This window comes from Hemicordylus capensis, chromosome 2 (genome assembly GCF_027244095.1).
Source record: "Hemicordylus capensis ecotype Gifberg chromosome 2, rHemCap1.1.pri, whole genome shotgun sequence".
NCBI lineage: Eukaryota > Metazoa > Chordata > Lepidosauria > Squamata > Cordylidae > Hemicordylus > Hemicordylus capensis.
The window spans coordinates 408,318,604-408,339,149 of record NC_069658.1 but is presented as its reverse complement, the minus strand read 5'-3'; the positions used below and the strand labels follow the sequence as shown (position 1 = coordinate 408,339,149).

Genomic DNA, 20,546 nt, shown 5'->3' with positions numbered 1-20,546 from the left:
AAGTTTAAAAGTGGGTGGGTGGGAGATATACTCCACTGCAAATGCTCTAGTTTAAAAGAATTTAAGCAAGCAACAGTGAATTGTTCAGGAAGGCAAAAACCTTTATAGGAAAATGATGACATGACCAAGTAGTTGTAATCACTTTGAAAAGTAACTGGAGACAAGATTGTTCAGCCAATATAAACCCCGTTGGCACAGTGTGTTTTTTTAATGATTTAGGGACACTTGGAATGCAAAGGATGAAAAACAACACCACACACCACACACACACACACACACACACAGAGTGAAGAATCATTAACAGGCTATGTACACTCCAGGAGGAAACCTGGGTTATGAGCAAATATTTTAGTGCAAAATAAATGTATTAAAGAGACAGGCTGCTGGGGGAGGTGGGAAGAGATTAATCTGGAAAGCTTTAGAACTTCCCTAACCCATTTTATATCTCTTTGATTGAAAGCATCAACTTTTATTTTATTAACTTCCCTCTGCCCTTCTAAAGGTGAAGGTACTTTCTAGATTTCTCCCTCCTCCTTTCTTTCTCAACCCTTATGAAATTGGCCTGGGGTTGTTGCTGCTCTTAAGTTTTACATAGCAGCTGGCTGTGATTAGAAGGATTGGGGAATGGATCAGTGCTTGATTAACTTTCAGCTGGTCTTGGTTTGCTCACATTCGTACAGGAGAATTAATCTTTTGGTTCAGCTAAATGTTGGACATTAATACATACCAGACATTTTTGGGCCCACCCAAGCAACAAAGTGAGAGGACTCTTTCCCCTATAGACACAAATTTGAGCCTGCATTGTTAGTCCTTCCTAAAGTACTGTTTGTATGGTAGCCGATACTGGGCAGCACTCAGACTAAGTTAGTCATGACTAAGTCCCACTGAAATTTATGGGACAAAATTAACTTGTCTCTTTGATTTCTGTGGCACTCATGGCTAACTAGTCTAGATGCTGCATAGTGTTAGGAACATAGGAAACATAGGAAACTGCCATATACTGAGTCAGACCATTGGTCCATCTAGCTCAGTATTGTCTTCACAGACAGGCAACAGCTTCTCCAAGGTTGCAGGCAGGAATCTCTCTCTGCCCTATCTTGGAGAAGCCAGGGAGGGAACTGGAAACCTTATGCTCTTCTCAGAGCAGCTTCATCCCCTGAGGGGAATATCTTGCAGTGCTCACACATCAAGTCTCCCATTCAGATGTAACCAGGGCAGACCCTGCTTAGCTAAGGGGACTAGTCATGCTTGCTACCACAAGACCAGCTCTCCTCTCCTCTTGGCTTTAGTTACAGCTGAAGGAGCAATTCCTTTACTAAGTAGCTTATTCTTAAATATGTGAGGCCTGGTCAATGTAAATACAAGGATTATATGGGAATAAGTGGCAGAATGGAGTGTAAAACCTGAGACTGCAGATGGGGGCTCACATTTTATAAAATGTTCTCCCCCGTGAAATACTTGTTGCCAGCACATACTTAGCACAGTAGGGAGCAGGCAAGACTAGAACCTGTATCCCTGGTGTGCTTATTTTTTACTTGCTGCTAGGGCTGCCAGGTTTAAACCTGGCTGAGTCCAAATGACTTTACATCTCTTTACTCAGAATGCATTCTATATGCACTGTGCAGATACAGAAACAGGTATGGCAAAAGTAGGTTTCTACCTACTTATTATGTTTTTTTCTGAAAAGTGTCCTGCCTTGTAAAGAAATACCTCTTTCTCCCTCTTTCTAAAAATATTTCCTTCAGCTATGGACACTGGTTGACATCCAGATTAATGCTATGGCACCAGCGATTTCTGCTGTGTTAGGGAGTGGGGTGATTTTTTATGATCTCCTCTTCCCTCTGCAGCTGCCTAGACCTCCCAAAACTATTTCCCTGAGAGTCCCCCCACCCTCAGAGACATAGTTTCAGGAGGCAAAGTGGGCTAAAAAAGAGCTGGGAAGACAATCAAAACTCACTCTCCTTGCCCCCAGCAAGCATTAGTCTGAATGTGTAAGCATTAGTCTGAATGTCAGCCACTAACTCTGTAGCACAGACAAAGGAATATGAAGTTCTACTCCAGATTCAGTGATACGACAGAAGTTGCTCAATGGCAGAAACTTTATAAACTGCATAAACAATTCAGTAGTTCAGAGAACAGAGTTACTGCCCAGTCCTCAAAAAGATCCACATCCAAATGTACCTGATATTTCATTAGTGAAAGTAGTGAGCAGTCAGCTTTGTTTAGGTAAACAGAAGTTGGTGCAGTTAATTGGACACTCATGCACATAACAAACATTTGGTTCTTGTTTGCTGTGTTTGTATAAATAAAGCAACTCATCAGAGCTTCCCTACAGGCCCGGTCAGACAACATTTTTAGGGTGCTGAAATTCAGTTTGGCTTGATCCATGTTTTAGTTCATGCCTTGGAGATCACATAGTGTGTTTGCTTTTTTTAACCACAAAATTTCAGTTTATCACATATTTGCTAACACAATTTTGGAAAGTTCATAGTGATTATATATGATGGAAGACATGGTCCCTCTACTCTTAAGTGTTCTGTTAGAAGATATTATGGAGCTATACAGAAATGCCTGTATAATCAAGATGAGAAATTTATTTATTTATAGCTATGTATTTATAGCTTTGGGAACTTTTGTTGAAAAGCAGTATATAAATATTTGACGTATTCATATTTGTAAGTGAAAACATCATTCCAGCATTATAAACCTTGAACATTCTATCACTCATAAATTGTTTTATTTATTTATTTGTCATATTTATATCCTGCCCAATATAAATATCCTGTGTATCTCTAGGAGGTATATATGATTTAAAATTCAACAAATATAAAAATAGAATAAAAAACAATTAAAATAATTCCACAGAATTAAAACAGTTAAACAGTTTACAATTAATTTTATTTAAAAGCCTGCGAAAACAGGTGTGTTGAGAATCTTTTTAAAAACAACCAGAGAGAGAAAAGCTCTTATTTTGACAGGGAGCATATTCCAAAATGTATCCAAAGCCAATGCTATAGTATCCATTCAGACTTCTGAATTTTGTACACTCCACATTGGTGGAGTTCTGTTAAAAAATGGCAGATACATAACAATTTAAATATCGACTCCTAAAAAGAGGGGCTTGAGTTCTAGTTAACTTTTCATAACATAAATCATGTATCTTAAAAAAACCCAAAAAACACCCTACCTCTTTCTTTCTCTTTAATTTTATTCAATAATTCAGGTCCATGCTAGATCAGTGCCTTTGCTAATTTGAATATATATATATATATATATATATATATATATATATATACACATACACACACACACACACACACACACACACACACCAAGTATTTTTTGAGTTATTGGTATCCAAAAATCCCATAATAACAGGGTAATCAAGTAAGGGCATGTTGTATTCTATCCAGAAATCTTTGGTATTCACCATTGGGGATCCTGTAGAGAGTGTGGGGGAGGAGTCAGAAAGGAAAAGGGAGAAGAGGAGAAGGAGAAAATGGAGTAGTTGCTGAATTATTATCAAATACAGGTGAAACTCAAAAAATTAGAATATCGTGCAAAAGTTCATTAATTTCAGTAATGCAAATTAAAAGGTGAAACTGATATATGAGATAGACGCATTACATGCAAAGCGAGATAAGTCAAGCCTTAATTTGTTATAATTGTGATGATCATGGCGTACAGCTCATGAAAACCCCAAATCCACAATCCCAGAAAATTAGAATATTACATGAAACCAATAAAACAAGGATTGCAAATAGAACAATATCGGACCTCTGAAAAGTATAAGCATGCATATGTATTCAGTATTTGGTTTGGATCCCTTTTGCAGCAATTACTGCCTCAATGTGGCGTGGCATGGATGCTATCAGCCTGTGGCACTGCTGAGGTGTTATGGAAGACCAGGATGCTTCAATAGCGGCCTTCAGCTCTTCTGCATTGTTTGGTCTCATGTCTCTCATCCTTCTCTTGGCAATGCCCCATAGATTCTCTATGGGGTTCAGGTCAGGCAAGTTTGCTGGCCAATCAAGCACAGTAATCCCATGGTCATTGAACCAGGTTTTGGTACTTTTGGCAGTGTGGGCAGGTGCCAGGTCCTGCTGGAAAATGAAGTCAGCATCCCCATACAGCTCGTCTGCGGAAGGAAGCATGAAGTGCTCCAAAATCTCCTGATAGACGGCTGCGTTGACCCTGGACTTAATGAAGCACAGTGGACCAACACCAGCAGATGACATGGCTCCCCAAATCAACACAGACTGTGGAAACTTCACACTGGACTTCAAGCATCTTGCATTGTGTGCCTCTCCATTCTTCCTCCAGAATCTGGGTCCTTGGTTTCCAAATGAGATGCAAAAGGTGCTCTCATCAGAAAAGAGGACTTTGGACCACTGAGCAACAGACCAGTTCTTTTTTTCTTGAGCCCAGGTAAGATGCTTCTGACATTGTTTGTTGTTCAGGAGCGGCTTGACAAGAGGAATATGACATTTGAAGCCCATGTCCAGGATCCGTCTGTGTGTGGTGGCTCTTGATGCACTAACTCCAGCCTCAGTCCCTCCTTGTGAAAGTCCCCAACACTTTTGAATGGCCTTTTCCTGACAATCCTCTCCAGGCTGTGGTCATCCCTGCTGCTTGTGCACCTTTTTCTTCCACACTTTTCCCTTCCACATAACTTTCTATTAATGTGCTTTGATACAGCACTTTGGGAACATCCAACTTCTTTTGCAATTACCTTTTGAGGCTTTCCCTCCTTATGGAGGGTGTCAGTGATGGTTTTCTGCACAACTGTCAAGTCAGCAGTCTTTCCCATGATTGTGATTCCTAATGAACCAGACTGAGAGACCATTTAAAGGCTCAGGAACCCTTTGCAGGTGTTATGGATTGATTAGCTGATTGGAGTGGGACACCTGGAGCCTAGACTGTTGAACCTTTTCACAATATTCTAATTTTCTGGGATTGTGGATTTGGGGTTCTCATGAGCTGTACGCCATGATCATCACAATTATAACAAATTAAGGCTTGACTTATCTCGCTTTGCATGTAATGCGTCTATCTCATATATCAGTTTCACCTTTTAATTTGCATTACTGAAATTAATGAACTTTTGCACGATATACTAATTTTTCGAGTTTCACCTGTAGTTACCAGGTTTTTTCAGTAGACACATCTGTCTTAACCTGTGCAACGTAGGTGGATTATATTTAAAAACATTCTAAGGATAGGATAATCAAATGTTTTTAAATGGAGCAAATTGTCCCTTTATAGAACCACTTTTTCCTAGTTTAAATTTTGTAATTGGCTTATATTTTCCTTTACAATGTTTCACAGTAATTTTGTTCAGTAGGTGTACTCACTTTTCTCTTTCCACCACTCAAGAAGATAGAGTAAGCCTGGATAAAGCTGGTGTCCCTGAGACTCATAAGCTACTTTCTCATTTTCTGCAGGATTAACATTATAAATGGCCTTTCTGCCTGAACAATGAAATGCAAAATAGTTTAACATGAGAGACGGCTGTGTCTGGCTTCATGGCTTCAGTCATGGTCTTTAGTTCAGCTTGACTTCCATCTTACTTTTACCGTATCAACCAGGCAGACCTCATGTGGTGTAATTTATATCTCAACATGGGGCCATCTTCCAGTGGTCTTTGCTATCACTTTCATGACTTACGATGGAGAAATGGGTGGACCCCTCATCAGACACGAGAGGAAAAGTAGACTGCCTCACAAATGCTTCACAGCAAGAATGAGGCACCTGACAAAAATGCTCTGAAACCTCCACTTTTGGTCGTTACTTCAACCCAGTTTGAAAAGGTTGGTCTTTTCAACCCAAAATTAATGTGCATGGATAAGGAGAAGAAATGATTGTACAAAGAGTTTATTCCTATGCTTCTTATAATAGGCTGGGTGGTCTGCTTTATTTTGTGGATTTGTCAGTAGCTCTGGACTGGATTGGTTCATAGGGCTTAAAGGGAAGAAAATTTGATAGGGAAAATATCTTTGGAATTATGGCTTCCCTATGAGATGGGGGTGGTGGTTTGGAGAATGGTTGAGCAAGAACTGAACCATCTTCTCAGTAGTACTGCTGAAAGGGTGTTTGCTATTTCCCACATGACATGACAACCAAACTTTCCAGAAGGTGTGAAAGTGTACCATATAACTCTATTAGATTAGATTCATTTATTACGATCATCAACCAGCCAAATAAGCAACATACATAACTGGATCATTGTAATTAGACAGGAAATGCTGAAGAGAAAACATATCAGTATGGCCGGGATACTTTACTAAATATGGAGAAATAAATCTATTACGAATATCCGCATAGAACAAACAATAAAGTAAGCCATGCAGTTGTTTCAATAGCTCTGATGCCATAAGGGCATTATAACTCTATTCATAGAGGAACATGAATGCATGGTGAGTAAGGAAGTGAAATATCCCCCATGGATCCCCCCACCCTATTTGCCATGTGCTTAGGCAAATTGTGAAGAGTGACTAGGCACATACGTGCACACTCTGTATTGGGGGTTCTGCAAAATCACACTGAGAGAGCCTACACACATACAGCCTGTACCAACATAGGCTCTCTTGTGATCCCGGCAAGACTGCAGGCATGATCCAACTCTTACCACACATTGATTATCTACCATCACGTGAATAAGGCTACTGGGTTTCCACTATTTGGTGAAATATAGAAATACAGGCTCACATCCAGACAAAATTATTCTGGAGAGTCCTATTGAAATCAAGTAGTCTTTTAAATTTAGAGAACTCCTGACTAATACTACTGAATAACTTAATCTAGATGTCAGCCACAGTGTTTAGGCTAGTATGTAGTTGGAGGAAAGTGAGATGACCTCCCAAGGTCCATAATGGCTAAGGAAATTATACAGGGGTGCAAAATATATTAGCAGCTGAATTTACTTTCCATATGCAGGAATATGAGGAAAAGTTATTTTTCAGTGTTCTGTGAATTGGGGAGGGAGAAGATGGTGTGTGTGTGTAGTGTGTGCTTGTGTGTGACTTGACCATCACTCATGGCGAATGTATGGGTTTGCACTGCTTGCTGTGACCTCGACTTTGAAATTCTTTTCTCAGCTAGATGAACAAGAAAGACTGGACCTCCTACAGATATCTTTCCACCACATGAGCTCCAGATACGAGCAATAAATTCTGCCTCAAACACAGACTTTTTTGGTGTGTTTTTATGAAGCAAAATGATAAACAAAAAAGGCTGGTTGCCTTAAGCCATGGAGGAGTCAGGTAACCTAGAAAATTTCTGGAGATGATGACGACAGTTATTTTCTCTGTGTAATTGAGCTTGACGTTTTAAACACATTGTTAGAAAACTCATAAGAAAATGTGCAACCCTTCCTGCACAGGGTGTAGGGAGAAGAAAATTTTCATCAACTTTCAATATCAGTTCAAAGGTTATAAAAGACAGAGCCCTGTTTTGATAGTTGGGAGCTGCCTCGGGCATTTTTTCCCCTTGGTCAAATTTTCGCAAGAGGCTTCTAAAAAGTTCTGAGCAAACATAATATTTGCTCTGATGAGAAAAAATCATCTCCTACTTGCCTCCAAACCAAATAAGAGATGCTCATATTGTCATTCTTCATTTAAAAGTGTCGGAAGCAAAATCCTTGGAAAACAGTCTTGGAGGCTGCATCAGGATGACCCATTGACCTCAGCAGGCATGGAGGATCACTTAGTGGTATTTTTCCAATTAATTCTGAATCAAAAGAAACCAGACATTAAAGTTTGCATTGCATCATGATAATAACATTCTGGGGTAAGCCAAGTTCTTAAACTGAAAGAGCCACAATCAAAACATTTTTGTGGCATAAAGAGCCACAAGAAAAGTATCACTTCATTCATGCACTATCTCTAAAACATATCGTGTGGTTCTGTTTGTACCCACACCCCAATGAAAGACAAGACATCTGTAATGGAGTAAACTAGGGCCACACTTTATTAACAATCTTACACACATGCAACAGTGCCACATTTCTAACTTCCCTAATCTGAGTTCAGGCAGCTCCTCCCCTCATGGGATTTAGCCTCCTAAAGATGACTATTCTCCCATTACTGGGCAAAACACTGGGCTTGGTGGTTGCCATAAGTCATTCAACTGTCGACTTCCTCTGTACCACACAGTATTCTTTGTCAACGGAGGGTTGCCCATGTTGCCCCCCCCCGATCCTCTGAGTGGGTAGCCCATGCCCTCCCCCCCCCCCAGCCTCTGAGTGGGTGGGACAAACATCTCACTCAAGAGGCTTCATTGCCAGCTCTCCGGGCCACCCTGAGGTGCTGTTCCATGGAAGCCCCCATCATCATAAAAGTGCCTCCAGTTGAACATCAATAATATGCATGTTTTACAGGTCCTTCCCTCATAAACATGACATAGTCTTAACTTAGTTTAACTAAGACTTTATTCAGAAACCTCTCCATTTTTCTCCTTCTCCTTTCCCTTTCTTTTCTTTCAGACTCCACCCTGCACACTCTCTACAGCAGGGATTCTCAATGTGTGGGTCCCCAGATGTAACTGAACTTCAACTCCCATAATTCCCAACCAAAGGCCACTGGGGCCAGATATTATGGGAGTTGAAGTCCAGTAACATCTGGGGACCCGCACATTGAGAAACCCTGCTCTACAGGATCCCCACTGGGACAACCTTCTAAAACCACAGAACATAAAAGAGTACTAGATAAAATACAACACATCCCTCCCCTTTATAACAGCCAGCATTGAATTGGTTTAAAATTAAGTGAAAAAGGCTTGAAGTCTTTTCAGTGGTCTCCTGTCACACACATTGCTCCAAATTATTGGGGTCTCTGGCACAGGAGCTGTTAGTGATTTGTTTTAGATTTGTTTTGTGGTGCAGAGGATTGGTCCTTCACTTTCATCAGCCTCCTCCGTGTGGTCAAAATTAGAGGCAAGATCAAAGTCCTCTCCAGTTCCTCTCTTGAGATCAGACTCCTTTCCCTCTTGTCTCATAGGCTGAATTCAGACATACAAGATAACCACAGTTAACTGTGACCAGGATTACAATTCCTAACTCCAATTTGCACCACAGATGTTCAACAAACCACGACCAACCAAACTGGAGTTGAAGGAGAAGGGAGCCCCTTCCTGCTGCTTGGCCTCCCGGCCCGATCCCAGCCAGCTCTGCAGCCGGACTGTGAGCAAAGTGTCACCGTGTCACTAGGGTGGACATGATTGGCTACAATCTTGAGTGAGTGTGCCGAGCATAATCGTGCATTTTCAGAGCGCTCCGCCTGCCTTCAGCAGTGGAAGGGCACTGAAAGCCCTTTAAATGCCCTGTAGTGCCAGCACTGCTTCTGCCAGCCATGGCATAGCCACCCTGCTAATTGGCCCTGCACCCTGAAAGCACCACACAAATGTGAATTCCCGGGGGTTTGGGGCACTGAGGGGATGGAATCCCGCTTTCAGTGCCAGAGGGGAGGGGAAAGCCCACATTTGCTAGAATGTGATATGCAGATGGAGAGGGCAAAGAATGCTGGTGGGGTCTGTCCCACCATGACCAGTCCAGCCAGACCCATCACAAACCCACTGCAAGCGGCTTGCTGCCCAGTAGGCTCACACTCTCATGAGAGAGCCAGTCTCCTGGGGCTAAAGCTGCATTTGCTGTGCCCATCATGGGTGATCTCCACCTGTGGACTGCAAGCACATGAGTTGAGCTGCTGACTTAACCACCAAGGAATCCAAGGGCCCCCTGCTATCATGGGCCCCCAACTTTCTCAGTTAAAAAATAGAAAAGAATCTCCATTACCTCCCTCTCCACAAATCCCTCTGAAGCTTTGCACGTACCCCAGAGGACATCCTGACAAACCATGTGCCATACCTTGGCTGTGTGCATGGCTGTGGAGTGGGCCAACTGGACAGTACATTTTACTCAGGTTTAAAAATCCTGGGTCTACTCTGCTTTGTCTGTGTACCATGTGCAGATAAGTGGGCACAGGGAATCGTGGAAGGGGGCACTTTCTTCTGCTTCTCCTACCCTGGGGCATCTGGGTTGACTGCAGGGGCCGCAGGTAATGGCGTACCTGTGCATATGTGCAAAATAACCAGGCAGGGGCTTGTTTCCAAGGCACCACGGCCGCCATCCCTGGGACAAGAAAAGCAGTCCCTGGGATAGTCCCGCCCACCACTTCAGAACACACAACAAAACAGTTCTACTCAGAGCACCCATGGCCTGACAGTGAGCCGGCATAGTCCGCATTGGTTGCCACACCGTTATGGGGCAATTGCAAGGGTGCACATGTACACATAGGATTGTGGACTGGCAGGGAGCATAGTTCTGCAGCAGCTTGTCTGCAGTCCCCAAGACAAGGAGCTGCCATCCAGAAAACATCTTTCTCTATTCAGAGCACCCATGGCCTGATGCTCTTGTGAGGGAGGCGTTAGCATGGGAAGGGGCATCATTGCAGATTTGTCTGGGCAGTTTGCTCCTCTATCCTCTGATGGTTCTTATCACAAGCTGTCTGGGGGTGTCCTTGTGCCCTTTCACTCTCATGCCTGGCCACTGAGCCTTGGGTTGGGTGGTTGGATCTCTGAAGAATGATCTCAGTAGACCCAAGACTGACCTTGGTGGTGACCGGCCTCGATCATGACCAAGGCTTTGGGGGCATGGACCCCCAAAAGGGGAAGGAGCTAAACCCCCCTTCCCCAACCTTTCTGTGAAAATATTAGAACTTGGCTGCTTGAGAATCCCTTCTGGGGGGCTGCCTTTCAAACCTGGCCACACAAACCATTTGCATGGAAGGTGTGGACACTGGGCTGCAGCACGGACCCTTCAACCCATTCAAAATTCCCAGTGCTGGCCCAGGGTGCTGCAAAATGTGGATCTCCTGGTATGGGCATTGGGGGGAAAGAAGGGATCCCTGGTTCCAGCTGTCCTGGGATGGCGGCATCATCCTGGGGGGGGTGCATGCAGGGGTGCACATCTCCACATTGGAAGGTGGGCTGGCAGGGTGCAGGGTTTGACAGCAGCTTTGCAGCAGTCACTGAAACCAGGACAGTACTTGCTCAAGTGCCCATCCATGCAGCTTTCTTGCATAGAGCATCCTCCCTCACTCCCCTTAGTCTGCCACTCTCATGAGAGAGCAATCCATGGACAATGGGATGATGATGCAGCATGCACCAAGAGTACCACCTAGTGCAACTAGAGTAACATCTCATGCATTTGAACTTAATCCTCACAGGTGGTTCTTCTCATGAGCAAGACAGCGAGCAAATATCCCCACTTGGGGAAGGGGCTGGGCCCCCCTCCCCACCCTTTTTGTCTAAAAAATAGAACTTGGCTGCTCAAGCTTCCCTGCTTGGGTCTACTTTTTGTGCCCCCCACCCCACTATTTCTCCCGCTCCCAGTGCCATTAAGGGGTGCCCTGCTCGTGCTGCCACTTAGAATGTTTATGCTTGTGAACACACATGATACTTGCTCCCTTCTTGGGGAGCAAAGCACTGAGTGCCCATCCTGCCATCTTGTGCCCTTGCCCTATCCTTGCTTGCTGGGTGGGAGGAGCAAGAGATGGAGTGGGAATTGGGGGTGCCCCCAAGCAGCTATGCAACTTGACAGGCTGGCTAGTCTGGAGTGGGACTTGTCAGCATCCCTGTTGCCTGGCAGCTCCTTAGCTTCATGGCTGACAGGAGGGGCATGGCTGGTTTTCTGAGAGGCTGCCAGCGAGAAGTAGCGAAAGCATGGAGCAGCCATATCCTTGAGGCGGGTCTGCACTGCTGCCTCAATGATTGGGGGTTGGAAATGGGTGCAAAACTGTGGTTACAGCTGAGTCAGCAGTCGGGAATAATGCTTCAGGGGCAAAAGTTGTTGGCAGTGAAGCTTAGAGAAAAGTGAAGGTCCCAACTGGAGTTTGGTGGGGCAAAATGGAGTTAGCTTTTGGTATCCTCTGCCATGAAGACAGATGCAAAAAAACTAGTTCAGCTTTTCTGCAATCTCATCCTCCTTAATTATCCCATCCACGCCCTCATCATCTAATGGTCCAACTGTCTCCCTGGCAGGTTTTCTGCTTCTCATATATTTAAAGAGGTTTTTGTTATTCCCCTTAACACTTCTAGCTATATGCTCCTCAAACTCTCTTTTTGCATCCCTTATTATCTCTTTGCATTTATTTTGCCAAAGTTTACATTCCTTTCTGTTCTCTTCATTTGGGCACAACTTCCCAAATTCTGAAGGAATTCTTCTTCCCTTTTATAGCTTCCCTGGCTCTACTCGTTAGCCATGCTGGTGTCCTGAACTTGGTGGTACCTTTCCTCCTTTTTGGTTGGCACATTTTGCTCTCCAACTGTTATTATTTTATTATTTATTATTTATTACATTAATATACTGCCCCATCCAAAACAATTTTAAAAACAGTTTAAAACTATTAACAAATATTGAAAACAGTTAAAAAACCCTAGTAGGCCAGGCCAAGCAGATAGGTTTTGAGGGCTCTCTTGAAGGCCATCAATGAACTCAAACACGGATTTCTGTGGGGAGCGCATTCCAGTGCACAGCCCAGGGGCAGCTACAGAGAAGGCCCACCTCTGAGTTGCCACCTGATGTACTGGTGGTAACTGGAGACAGACCTCCTCGGATGACATTAATGTGCAGTGGAGATCATGCAGAAGAAGGCATTCATTAAGGTAACCTGGGCCTAAGCCATTCAGGGTTTTAAAGGTAATAACCAGCACTTTGTATTGTGCCCGGAAACATATCAGCAGCCAGTGCAACTGTTTTAAGCCAGGCATAATATGGTCTCTCCGGGTTACCCCAGAGACCAGTCTGGCTGTTGCATTTTGAACTAATTGAAGTTTCTGAACTACGCACGAAGGCAGCCCCACACAGAGCGCATTGCAATAGTCCAGCCCGGATAGTACCAGCTGATGCACCACTGTTTTGAGGTCATCCTCTTCAAGGAATGGATGCAGCTGTCGAATCAGCCGAAGCCGTTAGAAAGCACTCCTGGCTACCAGGTGAGATACCAGGTGAGGCCTGGGTCCAGGAGTACTCACAAGCTGCATACCTGTTCCTTCCAGGGGAGTGTAACCCCATCCTCAAATTTTGAATCCCTACAATGAACACCTCATCCTGCTTGGATTCAGTTTCAATTTGTTATCGTTCATCCAGCCCATTACTGCTTGTAGGCAGGCATTTAGGAATGAATGCCATTTCCTGATGATGAAGATGACAAGGAGAAATAGATTTGTGTGCCATCAGCATCTTGATAACACCCAGCACAAAATCTCCTGATGACCCTGAGGGACTCCATATAGCAGCTTCTGTTTTGAGGAGCAACTATCATACTTCACCATCTGGAATCTACCTGAGGGATAGGAATGGAACCACTGCAAAACAGTGCCCCTATATAGGCTGACTCAAAATATGGGCTGACCCAGCTTATAGCTTGACTACGATACACAGAAAGAACTGTGAAACTATGCAGATATGCACTTCAATCTGTTACAAAAGTACAGTGGAGAACAGTTCAGTGTGGCTATGCTTATTTAACTCATTTTATGCTGCCATTCAGTACAGTTTAGGGTGGCTTAAACAATAAAGAAAAACACATACAGTAGTACACAACATTGCAGAAACAAAGCAGCAAATAATAACAGCAGCGACGATATCTCAGTTGAAAACCTGGGATTTTATTTTGTCTTTTTAAAAGGATCTTTGGGCATAGAAAATACCACAGAGTAGGCAGCAAATGAGGCTCACAGGAGACGGAGTTCCATAGCTGGGTGACAACTGGATAGATAGATAGATAGATAGATAGATAGATAGATAGATAGATAGATAGATAGATAGATAGATAGATAGATAGATAAACTGAGAAGGCCTTCCTTCAATTTGCACCCACCTTAGCTTGAATGGTGGTGGCATCTTGCTTCTTATTTCAAAGAGCATGACTTAGGGTGAGTTATCAGTTACGGCAGACGGGGATCTTCTGCCAACACTTGCAGCATCATGTTGATACCTCCACCCCATAACATTTAGGGGAAATTCTCAATGTTGTCTTGTTGGTAACAGCAAAGAAAGATTTGGAGCAGCAACAGAAGAACATGACATGATTATAACATGACACTAAAAATCCCTGCACCTAAAAGCTGCAGGGAGACAGTCCCATGTGTTCTGTACTATCAAGTTGCATCTTTAAAATCCCTGGACACATGTCTAATGAATGGCCATCAAATCAGAAGCTAAGGTAGGGAGTACAACTCAACCTGATCCATGCTAATGGAGACAGTATGAGAGAATGTTTATCTATTCATCCATCCACCCACCCAAACTGTGACTTCTCAAAATTATTAGAGAACATCTTAGCATCTTCTGATGTAAGTTCTTTCCATTCCACCTCCTGAAAATAATCAAATATTTTGAGTTCCACTTTTAGGGTACATTTGTTTCTCATAAAAATAATAAATGTCAATATCTGAGCCATATTTCAGTATTTTGTTGAGTCATAGGACAGCCAAGTACAACAATTTTTCATGCTTTTATGCAAAGGCACGTCACCATTTAAAAATAAATATTTAAATTTGACTTCATTGGGAAAATATATTCCTATGGATAGAAGAGATATGCTAGAAAAATTAAAAACCTGAGGCTCTGAAGGCATATGGCACTATTTCAATTTTCCTGTTGTTAAGTTGGCTAATATGTTGTCAGACTATAAGCTTTTGGTCAGAGGAAAATAAATAAATTCATTTTAGGGGCATAGATTAGATTTTCTGCACATTTTTAAAAAATCACTTGTGATTTCTGCACCTAGTGTCTTTGGCAAAAAGAGTGGAGGGAACTGTATACAAAAATATCTACCAAATGTGTGCAGTAGTCTTATTGAAAAGTTCAGTTACAGTTATGGACTTTTAATAGTTTTTTTGGACAAAGTTTTGACTACATGGAACGTAGTGCAAGGTGTTAATGGAATAGAGAATCAAATCATTATTCTGCATGGGCACTTCTCTTTTAGACATTTGCCCTTGCACCCAAAGGTGCCATGTGGGAAGGTCAGGGAGAAGCAGGGGTGCAGCTAGGCAATTTTGTGGCCTGAAAGTATTGGGTTTACAGAGCCCCTCCTTCCAAAATAAGCATCCCCCTCTACCTCTCTCTCACACACTAGCCCCATGGTTTCACACACCATTCTTGAGCACACAAAACCCACTGGAATATATTAGTCCATATGTTCACATGGGAGAGAGAGCTTCCCATTGGTATGAGCAGGCAGAAACAATGCTCTGCATCAGCTTGCCCCTCCCGCCTTCCAAACAGCTGAAAGATCCACACGCTTTCCTGATCATTCACCAGAAACCCAACAACTCTGGGACAGAGTGCATTTGTAAAAAAAGACAACATAACCTCAAATGAATTAATTCAGTTTCTTGATCATTCCAAACCAAATGGGATACAGCATATGCCCCTTGCTCCACAGTTCAAACATACACAAACCAGAATCACAAACCAGCTTAGACAAATAGTGCATTTGTAAGGAAAAAAGTTAAAACCACAACATGTGCCCCTTGCTTCACAGTTCTCATGCAGCCCTTCTGGATCACAAACCAAAGTGACCATTGAGCATTTATTGTAATAAATGTTTGTTTATTCAGATATTAACAGAGTTCCACTTTCACTAGGTGTGAAGTACTCTATGGCTAGAGGATAACTCTTTCTCGCAGCTTTACTGCAGTAGGGGGGAAATTCCACATGGGAGTGGAATGATGGTCTGGGGTGGGCTTCAGTTCCATAAGTTTTTGTAATTTTCTGCCATGAAACAAGTCACTTACAGAACTTTTTTGAATATTTCTTTTAAATTAAAAAATTCATTAGAAATCAAAAGATTGACCAATCTGCATCAAATTAAATATACAGAGCCCTCTCATCCTGCCATACATCTAGGCCTGATACTAAAGCCAGAGGACAAGCCATTCTAGGAGATCTAAAGGGTTGGGCAGAAAGGTGGAGTGTTTTGTCCTTTTTATGAAGGCAAAGGGCAGATTCTTCCAAATGGTGGTGGAATGATGGTCCAAGTTTTTGTAATTTTCTGCTATGGAACAAGCTACTTATATGACTTTTTTGAAATGTTACACAATCCAAAAAATTATTTAAAATCAACAGATTGACCAATTTGCTTCAATTTAAATATACCGAGCTCTGCCCTCCTGCCTTACATCTGTGTCTGATATCATAGCTCTAGGCCAAGCCATCCCAGAAATATACAAAGGGGATGGTTACCCATACAAGCCCTGTCTAGTCCCATGCACACACCTTCTGGATGGCTCCGAGGATGAGGCAGGGACAGCACACAAGAAGGCAGCAGTGGGAGAGGCAGGGGAGAGGGCTTGCACAAGTCTGGAAGCAGCCAGCACTGGCCCCGTGCCTCTCAAACTCAGCCCTCTGCTGCAGGGCAGCATTCCAGCCCATGCTGCTGGAGAACCATGAGGCACGAAGAGGCCTCTGTGCAAGCCCCGCCCACCCGCTGAACAGCTGATCATTGAGTGGGGTGGCAACCTGCCTCCATGCAGAGAGCGAGCCTCCCATGCCCAGCATCAGCCTGCTGAATGCCAGGCAAGATAAAAGAGGCATCATGGAGCTTACACCTGCTGCTGCATGGGAGGAGATTTCCAAGCCACTGGCAGGCATGCTGCTGGGACCCAACCAGGAGAGCCTCAGAACTGCACCTTGAGATCCGGGCTTAATGGTGTACCCGGAGAGAAGCAGTTCCCTACTCTCTGCCCCCCATTGTTTTGGCCCACAAATGAAAATGTCTCAGTAGCACCTGAAAACATTGAGTGAATACTATTAATAAAAAATGCAATGGGTATATAGTACTAGTATATATTCCATTTATCTTTTTATGAGGGACAGTCCCTGTTGTTTGGTATCTTTTCCTGGTGAACTGATGCACCTCTTTCACCTTCAGGCAAGACTTTTGGGATGGCTTTTATTTAAAAGAAATAATTTACATACGAGTTTCCCTTCCACCTTCAGGCTTATCCAGATAGTAAATGTTGCTGCATGTGTTTGAATGGTTTCTATTCTGTAATAAGTGCAACCAGATCTTTTGGGAGAGTCAACATTCTTAATTTAGCTTTTAAAAGCAGCCTATACTTGGCCAAAGGTTTTAGTAGTCAACGGTTTTCGTAGCCCACATCTGCAGCATAATGCACGCAGTGCTGATTTACCTAGAGGCTCTCCACATGAGTAGTGTGGAGAGCCGGATGGGATTTGGCGGGGAGCGCAGGCTTGGCCCACTCTCACTGCAGATAATCATACAGCCCTCCCTCATACATCACACAACAATCTGCTCCATCATTGAGCCAGTTGGGGCTGTGGTGATCAGGGGCCACCTGGGCCCCGGAAGTCCCAGAATGCCCTGTGCAAGTGCACAGGGCATTCTGGGGAGCCCCCTGATGCCAGGAGGCTTGCTGCAGCCTCCCAGTCGGGAGTCTCCTCGCAAGTCACTGCTGTGTGGAACCACGCCACAGCGACTCATTATCACTAAAATTGGGCTAGCAGAGTGCTCACACCACTAACCTAGTTTTAGAGGAGGAGAGGCAGGCTAGACACTGGGCATGCCCACGAGCTCAGTGGTCCCCACGACCACTGGAAAGCGGGCTGGGCTCCTTTAGCCTGCTTTCCAATGGTCGTGAGAATATCCTCCTAGACTGCTTGGGCTCATAGCAAAGTACAGAATTGTGCTTTTGCACACGAGTATCTGCAACTTAGAAGTTGGTAAAGTGATGTGTTTGTCACAAAAGCACACCACTAGCACTTCCCTAAAAGCCCATAGCAGTGTGGGTAGATCGGCACTACTTGTGTTATGCTGCACAACATGTGGGCCACTAAGGGTGAAAGAATACGAGGCCTCTTCAGACCATCCCTAATTCAAATTGAGTTCTGTGTGACAGAAGAATAGTATAAAATTTGGGATGCAGGTGACAGTGGAGAGGTGGGAAGGAAATGCCTCTTGTTGTATAAATTATGGTTAACAGGAACGGATTTGCTCCAAATTCTAGTAGAATCCAGAATGTGTTCCTTTATTTGTTTTCCCCCATATAAATGGCTGCCATTCACTGCTGTGGCGCAAAGTAAAAAAAGGATTACTTTGTGGAGAGCGAAAGGGAACCTGTCCACCATTCCAGTACTGGGTGGCTCAGCCTCTAGTGGTAGGGACCACAAGAAAGAAGGTGCATATATCTTTGTGTATACAAAGGTCCTGACAGTGAATGGCCTTCTCTCCTGCCCACTGCAGGCATTTTCAAGGAGTAAAACCAATACAATCTGAAGTGGAATGAAAAAGGCCACAGTTTTTATTGAGGGCTTAATAACCAATAGGTCAGTGGAATCAATACAAACCATATTTCCATCAAAACACATCATCATAATGCCTCATATCAAATGGATCAGCATAGACATAGGACTTTCAGAGGCCAGGGTTAACACCTGCTAAAATATACTACTTCCCAAACTTGTGTGAGACTATGTGGAATGTAGACGATTTAAGCTCATTGTTAGGTAATAATAAAGTGTAGTGGATACAAGGAAAAGGACTAAGAAGTCCCCACCTGTGATGGTGGATCTAAATTCCTCAGAGTTGTTTTAAGAACTTCTGGGATTTTGATCCCAGAATCCCTAACCAGGTTTCAAATACGTTTGCACAAGATTGTTACATCACAAAGTTAAGCTTGACTTCAATATAAGTCTAAATCTCACCATTAACTGTACCCAGGTCCAAAGTTGTGAGAAATCCAAACTAGGGATGTGTGAAGCAGTTCTAGATAGAGCCACCCCGGTTTGATGGTTCATCCATTCATTCAAATTCTATACCACCCTTCCAAAAATGGCTCAGGCGGTTTACACAGAGAAATAACAAACAAATAAGATGGCTCCCTGTCCCCAAAGGCCCACCACTGCCTCTGGCTTCTGCAGCCAGGCCTGCCGCTGCCACGGCGACCAATCTTCCTGTGTGCGCCTCAGCCAATCAGACCCCTCCGCCAATCAGCTGGGCGCTGGGACGCACATTCCAAGGCACACCCAGGAGAATCAATATAATTTAATTAATTAATTAATCTGATTATTGAAGCAGCTGCTTCCTTCCAGTTTTTCCTTTGGAAGCACGCTGCCTGTCTGGGCATCTATCTATCTATCTATCTATCTATCTTGACAATATTTAAGTATTTTATTTCCTGACTGGCTGTAGTGTTCTTAAAAAGAAAAGTGTAATGAGTGGAGCCCTAATCTTCCCTCCTGTTTGTTGCCCAGCAGGCTAGCCTGGCTTCAGTCCCCTGACCCATTTTTCTGGCCCATTTTTCCACATAATGAATCCCTATGGATAATCTGTGTGCCATCAGAGAATCCAACATGTGTGGATTCTGTGTTGTCAATAGTGTTGGATTCTCTGATGGCACATTGATTATACATAGGGATTCATTATGTAGAATCTATGTGACATCAGAGAACCTAATCCTCATTATTCCCTATGGGCGAAATAATAAAACTTTAAAAAGGCAACTAGTGACAGAGGGAAATATCTTGTTTTGGTCACTCATGTGTTGGTAACATCCAGATTGGACTACTGCAATGTGCTCTATGTGGGGCTGCCCTTGAAGATGATTCAGAAGCTTCACCTGGTCCAGAATGCTGCTGCAAGGATGTTTGTGGGTGCAAGTCACTTCACAAGTTTCACAGCTTCATTGGTTACTGGTTTGCTTCTGGGCTAGATTCAAGGTGCGGGTCTTGACCTTTAAAACTCTACATGGCTTGGGCTGGGGTTCCTGTTAGACCACATTTAGCCATATGAACGTTCCAGGGCCCTCCACTCATCATCTCAGGCCCTGCTCATGGCCCTGCATCAGCTGAGCTCCCGTTGGTGAGGACTAGAAAAAGGGCCTTTTTGGTTGTGCCCCCTTGGCTTTGGAACGCCCTCCCTGAAGATCTTCCCCATGCTCCCTTCCTCAGTGTTTTTTTTTTTTAAAAAATAATAATCTAAAAACACATCTTTTTAAAGAGGCTTTGAATGTTCCATCTCTGGTTATATCTGGTAGGTTCTTTACTTCTTAGTTCTTATGTTTCTCATTTTTTTAGCTTTTAAAATAACTTTTTATTTGAAACATAATTCTGATTGTGGTTTTAGCCTGACTTTTAACTTGTTTACTTAAGTTGGTTAATTTTATTACTTTTAATTTACATTGTATCTATTTTATTGTTGCGAGCCACCCTGAGCAGTACTGTACTGGAGGGGCAGAGCATAAATATTTTAAATAAATAAATAAATAAATAAATAAATAAATAAATATCTCTCAAAACTGCAAAGGAGCAGTAAGTAGCTCATAACAAGGAACTAGAGATTGGTAGAACATTCCAAATGTGTAATGTTCTGACCCAAGGGCTCTTTTGAGTGTTTTGAGCTCAAAATAGAACACCCTTACAATAAATGGCCTGTTTCAAGCTTGAAGCAGGACGTTCCCCATTTTGATTGAACATTTTTGACATTCCAATCACCATTTTGGAGGACTGTTTCCCCCTTGCT

The 20,546-nt window shown here is 43.2% G+C and overlaps 1 long non-coding RNA gene across 1 annotated transcript; it reads right to left on the bottom strand.

The window, feature by feature from the left end:
* Positions 1-5,773: 5,773 nt before the first annotated feature.
* On the bottom strand, positions 5,774-20,237 carry LOC128342395 (uncharacterized). Its single transcript, XR_008314952.1, has 3 exons — positions 18,731-20,237; positions 13,878-14,033; positions 5,774-7,728 (listed from the first exon to the last, which is right to left on the bottom strand). It is a non-coding gene; the product is annotated as an uncharacterized LOC128342395 (long non-coding RNA).
* Between the last annotated feature and the right edge of the window lie 309 nt (positions 20,238-20,546).